This window comes from Protopterus annectens, chromosome 5.part0, assembly GCF_019279795.1.
Source record: "Protopterus annectens isolate FY-2018-M chromosome 5.part0, PAN1.0, whole genome shotgun sequence".
NCBI lineage: Eukaryota > Metazoa > Chordata > Ceratodontiformes > Protopteridae > Protopterus > Protopterus annectens.
In genome coordinates, this window is record NC_056735.1 from 1697135915 (window position 1) to 1697149377 (window position 13463).

Consider the following 13463-nt stretch of genomic DNA (forward strand, 5'->3'; position numbering starts at 1 on the left):
GTAACAAAAGTGGGGAAGGGTTGACGATGTCACTGCTGCACAAATATTGTCTCTAGAAAGTCTAGCTAAAAATGCTCATGAAGTAGCAACAGCTATAGTAGAATGGGTTCTTACAGGTCCATGTAGTTTATACTCTGAAGTGTAAATAAAGGAAATGCAATCAGAAAACCATTTAGATAAGGTAACCTTGGATTTTGGTAGTCCATTTCTTGTTTCAGAAAAATAGATAAATAATTGTTCTTTCTAAATTCCTTAGTTCTGTGCAAATAGAAATGTAATTGACTGTGAACATCCAATAAGTGTAATGTTTACTCTCCTTTATTTTGAAAATTTGGGAAAAACACCAGTAGTTCAATCGAGTGGTTTATGTTATTGTCAGAAACTACTTTAGGAAGGAAAGAGGATTAGTATGAAGAGAAACTCTGTCAATATGAAATAGAAAATAAGGAGGATTAGCAGATAAGGCCTGTAAAATTGGATACTTTCTTTGCTGAAGTAATAGCCACCAGAAAAACAGTTTTCCACGAGAAAAATTTCAAATCACAATTTGCTAATGGCTCAAAATGGGAATGGATGATATGGGACAGTACAAAATGTAAATCCCAGGGAGGAGGTGGACTTTTATGAGGTGGTCTTAACATCAGGGTTCCCTTCAAAAAGGTCTTACAAATCTTGTGTGACATAATTGGAGAGCCATTTTCCCCTAGATGAAAATTAGAATTAGTGGCCAAATAATCCCTTATACTTGCTGCTGCAGCACCTTTATTAAAGAGCTTCAACAAAAAAATTCAAAATAAAATGAAGGGGAGCAGTAAAAGGGTCAACATTATTTTCTGTAGCCCACACAGCGAACCTTTTCCATTTGCTTCTATAAAGTTTACTTGTGGAGACCTTATCTGAGGAAAGTAAAATATGTCTTTTTGGGGATGAAAGAAGGGGATGCCTGGCTATCATTGAAAATGGAGCAGCCATGCTATCACTTTGAGATCCTGTAAATTTGGATGAGCCATTTTTTGCAGATGTGAGAAGAGGTCTGGAACTGGGTCCAGAATCCATGGTTCTTCAGTAGGTGAGGCCACAGAAAAGGAAACTAAATCTGCTGGGGCCAGTAAGGGGCAATGAGGACTATTTTTCTCTTCAGCAAGCTTGCTTTCTGTAAACAGTTGGGAATCAGGGGTGTTGAGGGGTAGGTGTAAAGAAGTCCAAGGGGGCCAATCGTGAACAAATCCATCTCTTGGGGTCTCCCCTTGAGGGTCGATTAGGGAAAAGTAGCTGCTACATTTGTTTTGTATTGGAGAAGCAAACAGGTCACAACAAGGCTGGCTCCATCTCTAGAATATTCTTTCTGCAATTTCCTGTTTGAGAGACCACTCATGAGGCATCACAATTGCCCTGCTGAGCTTCTCCGCTATGACACTGGATTTCCTTGGAATGTGCATTGCTATCAGAAAGTGGTTGGAAGATATTGTCCACTACCAAACCTGGAGGGCTTCTTGACAAAGAGGGCAAGATCTGGTTCCTCCTTGTTTGTTGATGTTCCAGAATACTGATATGTTGTCTGACTGGACTGCAAATTTTCCCAGAGGGAGACAGTCTTGAAAGGCTTGCAAAGGTAGAAGCACTGCTGTCATCTCTAGAACATTTATGTGCAGATTGGCGTCACACAGGGACCAAGTGCCTTGGACTGTTCTTCCCAGATAATTCTCCTACCCTATCTGGGCAGCATCTGTGGTCACTGTGGCTTGGGGTTGACTGGGTATAAATGAACGACCTAGACTGACTGGCTCAATTGATTGGAAATGATCCACCACTGAAGATTCTTTTTGCATGAATCTGTAATCAAGATCTTGTGAAACATTAGAAGTTCTAGATAGGACCACTGGGTCAACAACAACCAATGTAGCATTCTCATGTGTAGGTGGGCACTAGCTATTAAAGCTGCCAATGTTCCCAAGACCTGCAGTACAACTTTTGGCGTCACTCTTTTCTTGCAAATCAATATTCTCACCTGACTGTGCAATGATATTATTCTGTCAGAGGGAAAAGTTGCTATTATTTGTTTTGTAGGTAGATGAGCTCCTATAAAAACCAAATATTGGCAAGCTTGTAGAGCTGATTTTTGAAATTTATGGTGATTCCTAGATGTGAGCAGAGCTGTAAGGCTGTTTCTCTTGCCTGTATAAGTTGATGCCTAGTTCTGATGGTTAGGAACCAATCGTCTAAGTATGGAAACACTCTGAATCCTAGGCGCATCAGTGAGCCACAACCACTGCCATCCATTTAGTGAACACTCTGGGGGCAGTAGTGAGACCAAAGGGCAGAGGTCAGAACTGATAATGACTGGCTCCCAGCCAGAAGCACAGATATCTTCTGGAGCATCTGTCCATTTTTATATGGTCATACACGTCCTGAAGATCTATTCAGCACATCTAATTGTCTTTTCCCAGATAGGGCAGAACAGACTGTAAAGTGACCATTCAAAACTTGCTCATTTTGATCAATTTGTTTAGGTTGCTGAGATTTAGAATGGGTCTCCAGTCCCCTGTTTTCTTTGGAACTAGAAAGAATCTTGAGTAAGTTCTGAATCTTTGCTGGTCTAAGGGGACTTTTTGGATGACTCTTTTGTCTAGCACTGTTTGAATTTCTTTGATTGCCTGGTCCCGTTGATTGGGAGGCACATCTGGGATTTTTCTGTTTTGAGGAAGGGGATGGGCAAATGAGATGACATAACCTCTGGATATTATTTTCTGCATCCATTTGTCATTTGTAATATATTGCCATTCCTGTGGATGCAGAAACAACTGATCCCCAATTGCCTCCAGAGATGAGCAATTGGGCCTGCATTCAGGAGCACTGACAGGGGTTTCCAAAGAAAGTATCTCTGGAGCCCTTTTTTTGCGGTCCTCCCCTGGCGTGAGGGTGACATATTCCATTATTGTTCCTTCCTCTGCCTCTGGGGGTTCTTTCACCATGTGTGTCCAGAAAAGTCCATTGGGATTTTTGGAACCAAATCTTTCCACTACCTTTCTGACCTTTGGTTCTAGGGTCTGGTTGAAGTAGAAAAATGGACTCCTACAGCAGACAAGGTCTTTCTGACCTTTGGTTCAAGGGTCTGGTTGAAGTAGAAAAATGGACTCCTACAGCAGACAAGGTCTTACCTTCTTGTTCACATCTGGTGAGCGTATCTTTGACTTTGGACCCAGAAAGAGATGATCCATCAAACGGTTCCACGAAATTTTGAAGTCGCATCCAGGCCTGCCTCCTAATGGAGATACCTGAAGCTGTGGGTCTACTCGCTCCATCTGCTGAATACAAAATCAGTCTCATAGAGGAGTTAACAACTGAATTAAGGGTGGTGAGCTGAGAAGCTACTTTGTCTATGACCTGCTCAGCTACAGCTCCTTGCAGGGAGTCTGTTAGTTCTTTTAGCAGATCCCTATGAAGTCTCATAAAATGGGTAAGGTAATTCAGTGAGTGAAGAGTAAAGCCTGTTTAAGAGAAGATGCACTTCCTGTATCTATCCATCATCCTAGAGTCCTTAGTAGGAGGATGGATAGTGGAAGTGGTATCAGAAAGCTACTTTTTGGTGGCCGATTCCACAACAGTGGCATCTACAGCTACTCCTTTTGATAGAACATTTTTGTCAGTAGGTGACATGATGTACTTATTTGGCCTCCTAGAGGTAGGATCTATGGAATCTGGGGTGTCCCAAGGCTTCCAAGGGATTAAGTCAATATGCTCATTGGAAGGAGGGGTCATTCAGGAAGTAGAAGGGCAGGACCCAAAAGCCTTCAGGTATACAGATTTGACCCCCAAGGAGTGCTGGACTGCCAGCCACCTCTCTGTTTAAGCATTGTCAAGATGTCTCCAAGTGAGGTATCTTCAGAAGGTGACCTTGGGGACCCTTCAGCTTCCTCAAGATCATATCCAAAGTGATGGACTCCTCTGTGGAGTCTAGATGCTTCCTCTTGCAGGCCCTCTTCTGAGGGACTTCTTCAGTGGGATAGTGTGGAGAAGTTCTGGAAGAATGGGAGGGTCCCCGAGGAACGTCCTGAGGCTTGGGGCTCCGCTGTCCCAGTGGATGGGGTGAAAAGCAGGATAAAGGCATTGGCAGAGAAGAGGGAGGAAGATCCTGACAGGACTGAGTCTGAGATTGAGAAGCAGTCAAAGCTCTCCACATAGCCTCGAAGGCTCCCTGCCCCTCATCCAAGAAACTCCACAGCACCAACAAAAAAAGTTGGCACTGGAGGCCCCTCTGGACCCAAAGACAAAAAGTCTGAGGCCGAGACAGGAGCTGAGCTCATCAGAGCTGACACTCCTAGTGGCAGGGTCTGATCCAAAGAAAAAGTGGTTGGATCCCTATCCTTGGGGCCAACCAGAGAGCTACTGCTCCTAGAGTCATTCTGCTCCAACAAAGCACAGGAACTTGCAGCAGATGACAGTGGAGGTCTCTGATCCAACACAGACACAATCCGAACATCAGAGTCTTCCAGCTCTGAACCTAAAGTTTGGGTCAGAGAAAGAAGAGAAGCTATCGAGGCAGACTTTGATTGCTCCAAAGCTGTAGGGCTAGGATCCAATAACAACTTGGCCAGTGCCGGTGTTTTGAGTAACCTCTGTACAACCCTGTCTGCATCATCATCATTTACTCGCACAGTAGATCTGGTAGATAGGGTTGGAGACATTGATCTTGCCAAAACAGGGGAAGGCAGTCTGGAAGAAACAGGTTCAATGAAAGGAGACTTTTCTCAGATCTGAGTCAGCAGTGAGGCAGAGGTCCCTTGAGCGGACACTAGTAAACACTCCAATGAACCTTTGGATGTGATACTCTTCTGCTCTGAAGCACTTAATGGAGCAGAGTTTAGTCTTTTTCTGAGCCAGCTTCAGGGAAACCTTTTGAAACAGAGGAGTCTTTTTTGGTCTATCAGCAGATGATGATAAAGATGAAGATTTAGCAGAATCATGGGCAAAATGGCTTCAGAAAAAGGGCTTTTCAATAAACTCTTCAACATCAACTTATTCTTTCTCTCTAACAAAGCATGCTGATTAAAACCATGGTAAATACTGCAAGACTCTTGAAGGTGTAAAGGGCCATGATGATACATGCACAGAGTGTATGTGTCACTCAAAGGCATTTTTTACCACACTCCTCACACTTCTTAGACCCTAATGGTTTGTCAATTTTTTGAGTCATTTTAATAACTAACAAAGGGCAGAAAAGGCAATGCAGTAACACTACTACTAACTACAAGAATGTCCAACAGAAAAAACAATGATAATAATCCTAGTGATTCTACTATCGAAAAATAGAAATATAGCAAATATAAAGAAAAAATATATTTACTACTATTTACATTATTATATATAGTTAGCTTTTTTTTAAAGAAGACGGGAGACTACAGACTGACAGGAGAGGAAGAAGGGGAGGAAGGGAACAAAGTTCTTTTGACTTACTAATAAAAATATTCAGTAGAGAGAATGGAAAAGAAAGATATAAGAATATACCCAGAAAAGTCAGAAAAGGAACCGAATATACATGTAATATAAAGGTATAAAGAAATACACAAAATTTCAACTTAGCCTAAAACTCAGTGAAAATGATCAAGTTTTTCAGGAAGCATCAAACAAGATCTGAGGTAATGGAGAGATGCATTCTGGGAAGGTAAGCATGCCTGAGAGGTAAGTAGAAGGCCATAGCTTTTGTACAAGGCTGAGATGGATCCGAGAGATCGGATCTAAGCCATACGTGAGAATAAAGGAGAGACTGACATCACATCACCTCTTTTCTTTTCTTAGAAGTGAAGAATTGGTAAGACAAAAGCTACAGTAATGTTTAATACTAAGATGTAACATATAATTTATTTACATTTTAGATGTTAATAGCTGATGCTGTAGTGCTATGTACTTTATATATATTAAGTGTACATATTAATTGAAAGTAAAAGTAAATTTAGATGTTTGTTACTAATTAGAACAGCTTAAAAAAACTAAGAAGGATAAGAAACTTACAGAGGATAATAGCAGCTGCTGTGTGCTGTGAGTTGTCATTTTCAAAATGCTATAGTCAAATTCTGATGTCAGCATGTAAAGTTTAGATCAGAACATCAGTTTACAATGGCTAAAACACACATTCAAATTGAATAAGGAGGGATTTTTTACAGTCAAGATTGCTTTTAATACTGGCATTAATAACAGTAAGCATTTTATGAATAATATCCATATGCACAATGAATGCAATATCTACTATGTAAGATTAATACAAAAGCAGTATCAGTAAAGTAAAAAAATATATACACATACTATAATCTTTAATAGGGAGATGATTAAATAGCTCTTTGATGGGAGATTTTAGAAATACAAGATATATAGAATAAGGTAGAATACTAGTGGAAAAATAAGACAGAAAATATATTTAAATAAACTGTTTTTAAGTCTGTTACATATATTTGCGACCTGCTGTGGTGGTGCTTCAGTAGCGTTGTCACCTCACAGTAAGATGTTGTCCTGTTCGATTCTCAGCTAGAGCGTCTTCTGTGTGGAGACATGCATGAATGGGTGTACCTTCATTGAAGGTTGTGCATCAGGGCCGGCAACTCTGCATGTTAAAATCTACTGCCAATCATTAGCAGACCGGAGTTCTGCTGTGGCAACCCCTAACCGGGAAAAGTCGAAAGACACAACAACAACATATATTTGCATATGACTGAAAAGTGAATGCACAAGATGCCATATAATTTACATAGAAAACCATATAAAATATTTGAGGATGATCTGAAAGCTGAAATTTGAAGTTGGTCTTTAGAACTTTGAAGCTTTTCACATGTTGTATGTTATTAAATTCACTAAGACTACCTGAAATAACTCATTTCACAAGTCAAAGCTGAAACGTAAGTGTTTTATTGTTGAATCAGTACATCCATTTTGATAGAAAGCAAAATAGATTTTTCAATATGTTTAAATCCGGGAAGGGAGAAGTGGATTTGAATTGAACATATCGTAACTTCTGAATAAAATACAGACTGCAAAATTTTTTGACTCCATACAAATAGCAAGACATTCTCTTTGGCCTCAGTAAAGTACATATTTTTATGCAGCAATTTAATAAGCTAAAGGATTAAATATTTTGATATTTCACGTGTTAAGAGTGTTAATGAAATTTGAGATATAGACAGTTGTAGTTTAAAAACGAATTCAGAGAATTTTGTTAGAGCTATAAAATATGTGTCTATCTTTTGACATGATAAATGCATATGTACAATGATTCCCCTTTTGCATTATGGTTTAGTGCAATAAGATTACCCGTGACCTGTAAGTTTATAGATGTCTAGTACAGCAATAGTATAGTAGTTTGACTATTTGATAGGCAAACTAGGAACTTTGGTACCCATGGTAGGTTGCATTTTATTACCAATATATACAGTTATAATTGTAGACTTGTCTTTGAGATTTTTGAGATGTAGTAGTTAGTTTGTACAAAGGAAGAATTAAAAAAATGGGAAAGTTAGGATAGTAATGCAAGAATGCATTAGAGTCTTATATATAATTAAATTAATATGGTGGATATAGATGTCACATTGTCTTTTAAAAGAAATCTTTTTAAATACACACTAGGGATAGTTTTAATCTATTATCTATTAATGCAAATGGATTAAATAAAGGCAACAAAAGGAGTCATTAATGAGATATGTAAAATTAAATAGAGGATACATTATATTCTTGCAAGAGACTCACTTGATAAAGATATACAATATCTAAATAACTTAGGTTATGAAATGTTATCATCTGCTTTTTTTAACAAAAAGAGGAGATGAACTGCTATACTTTGAAGAAAATCCACTGTAATACCTAAGGTCATGGAATCCATTAATGATCCCAAAAAAATGAATACGCTTGCAATAATTAAATATAATGGCAAACTCTATACACACGCTAATTTTTACTGAATTCCTGGAATAGGTGCAAGAGTGGCTAAAGATCACTTAAACTTCCTACAAAGTCATTGGAAGGGTAGTTTAATGTTAGCAAGGAATTTTAACTGCATATCTAGCACAGAATATACACGTGAACAGAAGAAAGCTAAAATACTGGCATCAGCTAAAGCACTAAATAGATGAATTAGTAATAATTCTGTTGATTTTCTATTAAAAGCGGAAGACTAAGTCATTTTTCTTCACTCATTACTCTTATGCACATGTGATACAAACTAGAACTGATAGGATTTATGCCTCTACATATTTACTTAATAAATTGAATTATTTTAATCATATTCCTTGGTTTTATCTGATCATAATGCACTGAGTATTAATATATTAATGGATATAAGGAAATTTCAGATTATTTATAGAATTCTGGTATATAATATGAAATTAAAAGAGTTTAAGAGTTAAAATAACAAACAAACTGAGAATGTTTTATCTATGAATGATAATGGTCTGGTTAGTAAAGTCATGCATATTGAAGATAGAATGGGAAGATAGCCTAGTAATAAAATGAAACAGTGGGATAAAGATTTGTTAAAAATACAAAATAAAATACACAAAGCGAGGTTTGAACAACAAACAGAAATTAGATAATACTGAAGTCACTGAAAACTTAATGACAGATATAGAGGAAATGCTTAATTAAAAAAAATACATAAGGATCTTAATAAAAAAATAATAATACCGATGATTGCAAAATAGACAATTATTTAAAGAAAAATTTTATTAATAAATGTAATGACCAAGAAATACCTCTGTTGAATACGCCTATTATCCTGAAAGAAGTTTAAGAAGCTTTAAAAAAAAAAAAGGTAAAAATGGTAAAGCTCCAGGGTTAGATGGTTTAAGTATGGAATTATATAGTCTGTTTCCATTAAATATTTTAGGATTACTGAGTGATATTTTCAGAATAATCCAGAGTGACAAAATAATTCCTCCCTCATGGACATTTTCTGTAATCTCATTTATACTTAAGGAAAGGATAATAAATTATTCTCCTCATATAGACCAACTTCATTATTAAATGTATAGTATAAAATATTTACTTTATTTTTCACCACAAGATTAAGAGATATAATAGATTAATTAAAGCTCAAACAGGATTTACAATCACTACACTAACATACAATAATATAAAAAGGTTAGTAACTATCTTAGATTTAGCAAAAGGAATGAAAACAAAATTGGCTCTAATTAGCTTAGATATTGAGAGAGCTTTTAATTCTGTACATCGGAACTACTTGTTTAAAACTCTGGAAGCTTTTGCATTTTCAGAACAGTTTGTTGGAATATTAAAAAAAATGTACAGAAACTCCAATGAATATGTTAAAATTGGATCTTACATTTCTCAAGGATTCACTTTAAACAAAGGCATAAAATAAGGGTGTCCCTTGTCCCATTTACTATTTGCATTAGTTAGCAAACCCTTAGCTAAAAGTATAAGAAACAATTTAAAAAAATGATGGATTCTCAATTAATAGAGATTGTCAATCTAAAATGCAGTTTTTATTTCAAATTATACTTTTACTATGGGGTATATAATTAGTGACATAGAGCCAACCATAGAAAGGGTTATGTCAAACAGGGGAATGACCACTAGACCATATTTATTTAATAGATAAGGTCAGAGACAGTACAGTAATAAGAGAAGGAAGTGGGTGAACAATGAAGTGAGGTTTTTTACCATGTTTACCAATGATGTATATTTGGTTTGTGACATTATTCAAAATAATTGGAGTCTATTAATTATTGATAATAAAACAGCAGGTATTGTTGGATCCAAACCCACATTTGGGTTCAGGAATTCTAAGAATTTGAAAGAGGGCCATGCCAGGCCCAACCCCTTTCGCATAGGTTGGGTACGTTCCCCTGTCATAGGTGCAAGGTGTGTCCTATAATTAGTAAACAGCAGAGATTTGAGCTTCCCAACTTTGAATTTACATTTGAATTGAAAAGTTATGCAGACTGTCAGACCCACAATGTGGTCTATCTTGCTACTTGAAGAGCCTGTATCAGTTTCTATGTAGGTAAGACAGTGCGAAAATTAAAAGACAGAATTTGAGGACATCAACATGACATAAAGGTTCTAAACATTTAAAATGCTTTAGCCAAACATGTTAAAGAAAATCTAGGGCATGGCTTTTCATTTAGAGTCTTGCAATGTGCGAAGGCCAACCCTGGGAGGGGGGAAATTTGAATGATTATGTGGAAAGTTTAGAGTTATACTGGATACTTAAGTTGCAGGCTAATAAGTACCCAGGGTGAAATTATGCTGACTGTCTCAAACCAGCTTTAAAGAGAAGAAGGAGGAGGAAGTAGTTGTGTGATGTCATTGGGAGAGGATTTTTAGCCCTTTGATGATTGCTTTTTGTTTTATTTAAATTTGAAACAGTTTTATATGTTTGTACTCTGTTTGGATCTGAAGAAGCATTGTATAATGCAAAAGTGCTTATCCTGGATTTATTAAATATACATTTTTTACCTTTTATATGGTCATGGTAGCCTTGCTGTTCTTTGGTTTTTATTTGTTATACAATGTGTCCATCATAGGCTTTTACGTGTTTTGCAGCCTTTTTTACTATCTGTCTAAATATGTAATAATCCTTTCATCTGGTTAACAAAATTTACCTTAGAAAAAAATTCATTTTAATCTTTAGACTCTGAATATATGAAATCAATTCTTAAAACAGTTAAGAAATATGTTTTTAAAACTCCACTGACATCAAATTGGAAATTTTTGTGCTGTCCCATTGCACATACCTCTAGATTTAAGGAAACTCAGAACAATGGTAAAATGAATTTACTAAAGAGGAATGAGATAGTATTATGGTCTGATTGCTTTGAAAAAGGAAAAGCTAAATCCCCACAATATTTAATGAAAGAATATAAGTTGGATGAATCTGCTAACCAGTTAATATTATCCATTAGTAAACAATTAAGTGAATTTGTGGAATTCCTAAATGTGCATTTCTCGGGGATCGAGCTGTATTGCCAACTATTTTTAAAAGCTGATAGTTGGCCAGGCTTGAAAGAACAGTTATCGATTGCATGTCTACTTAAGTTTAAAGCACTGCACAGATAACTTTGATCATGTTTAGGAATTCCAATCTTATAATATGATATATCTAAAGGATTGTTTATTATTTGCTTAATTATTTGTTTATTGATTTATAGTTATTCCTTTATTTATTCATTTATTTACTTACTTACCTGCCTTTTTATCTATTTGCATGTTTATACATACATTTTTGTGGTTACGTACCTATTCATCTGCCTACTTATTGTTTTAATATGAATCTTATTGGCTTTTAAAAGTTTACATGCTTGTTTGAATGTGAACTTCTGTTTTAGGGGTTTGTCCCTTAAAGGAGGCTTGGCTGTCACATGATTAATGTTTCTGAATTTTATTCGAGGGTTATGTAATTAAATGTGTATTTATGTGTGTCTATCTCAGTGTAGTTTAATCTGAAGAAGTTTTTTTAAGTAAAAGACAAAATAGCTCATTATTAAAGCTATCTTTAGTCTGAAGTAAGCTTTGGTTGTGTGCCACTATTTCTACAGGTTCAGTGGTTTTCAACTGGCCAGATGTTTGCAGTGAGAGAACTGAGAAAAAGCTAGAGATCAGAAAATAGTTTAACTGGGTATTCCTTGACTTTGAGAAACCATATGACAAGATCATTTGGCCAGTGCTGTGATAGTTTGAAGTCCATGAAACACTGGTAGAGTTAGTGCAGGCTATGTACAGGAACCTGATTTGAGAAGACTAAATGATGTTTGGACTCGCAAAAGGCTCACAGTGGGATATGAAAGTGAGTCTGCATCAGGGTTTTCTGAATGGACTGTTGTTCATACTTGTGATGGATCACATTATCACACTGATCAGAAGGGACAGATCAACAAATCTGCTGTATGCAGACAACGTGGCATTACAGAAAGACTCCGAACAAAAACTTCAGCAAATGATAGCAGAATGCAGTGCAAAACTTAAAGTTCATGGGATGAAACTGAGCACAGATAACACAGTTGTAATGGCAGCAAATGGGAAATCAAATTAGTTGAAAATTTAGATGGAATGGAAAACAGTAAAATATGTTAATACCTTCAAGTATCTTGGACAGGTGGTTGTGAAAAAGGGAAGTCTGAATGAGGAGAAGGAGGTCAAAACTAGAATCCAAGGGGCTGCAGCCAGTTGGCACAAAGTGTCAGGTGTAGTGTGTGACAGAAGAATGCCAAAGAAGTTGAAAAGTAAGGTGTACAAAACAGTGGTGTGACAAGTACTGTGGTACAGTACACAAACCTGGAGAGAGAAGTCAGATCAGCTGACATAGCTAGAGGTGATGGAGATGAAGTGCCTGAGATGGGTGATAGCATGCACACTTTGTGACAAATGAAGAAATAAGGACATCAGATCAGAAGCCCATGTAACTCCAACTGCAGAGAAGGTCAAAGAGAACAGATTATGGTGGCTCATGCACATGTGCAGGAATGCAGAAAACAGTCTGGTGAAAAAATGTGGGACACATAGAAAGTAGGAAAGAGGAGGTTGATAAGGATGATAATTATATAATACACACACACACACACACATGCACACTCCCTGTTATGATATATTTGTGTGCATGTGTATATGTTTGTGTTATGTATACAAATACACACAAGCATATCCATATATAAGTGCACCTGTGTCTAACAAGAATATCTATTCCATATTTCTCTCTAGATGTATTCACACTGTACTGCATACCACATATAGTAGTATACATGTTACATATATCCATGCATACACTTTAAACATATGTGTGTATATACACACATATAATTACACAAAATTTCCATTTTGATTTGTTTTTAATTAAAGGACATGAAGCACACACACAAGCATATAACCTATTTCTCCATTATACACACATACTCCTATCTTTCTGTACATAAAAGACGTATGCTACACACGTATATATATATATATATATATATATATATATATATATATATATGGGCTTCCTATTAAATTGCCGAACATTTCAAAGTGTGAATGTCATATGGTCGACACCATATGATCGAAATTTGAAAAGTTCGAAGGTGAAAGGCAACTACTCCATATGCGCAGAATGGGAAAATTTCCCTTTTCTGCACTAAAATGCGGTCTTGGAGTTGGTGGGATGAGGGGGGTGGAGGGGGGGGCAGAGCATTAAGTTAAGGTTATTTATTTTTTACTTTTTTATTATATATTCAAGATTTCAAGTTTCGCTCATATGTTGTCAAACATATGAGGTTGGAAATTTTGAAGCTTTGAATATATAATATACAGACCCTATATATATATATATATATATATATATATATATATATATATATATATATATAAAACATATACATAATGCATTAATACATGGGTCTACTTCAGTAGACCGACACCTTACTTACCCAACTTTCAGACAGCCGAGACGGAAAAGCCGAAAAACCGCAGAACACCAACATCCTGGA

General features: G+C 36.5%; 1 protein-coding gene across 1 annotated transcript in view; it reads right to left on the bottom strand.

The window, feature by feature from the left end:
- SPAG17 (sperm associated antigen 17) overlaps positions 1-13463 on the bottom strand; it is a 3638922-nt gene that overhangs the window by 2783083 nt on the left and 842376 nt on the right. The window lies entirely within an intron of this gene.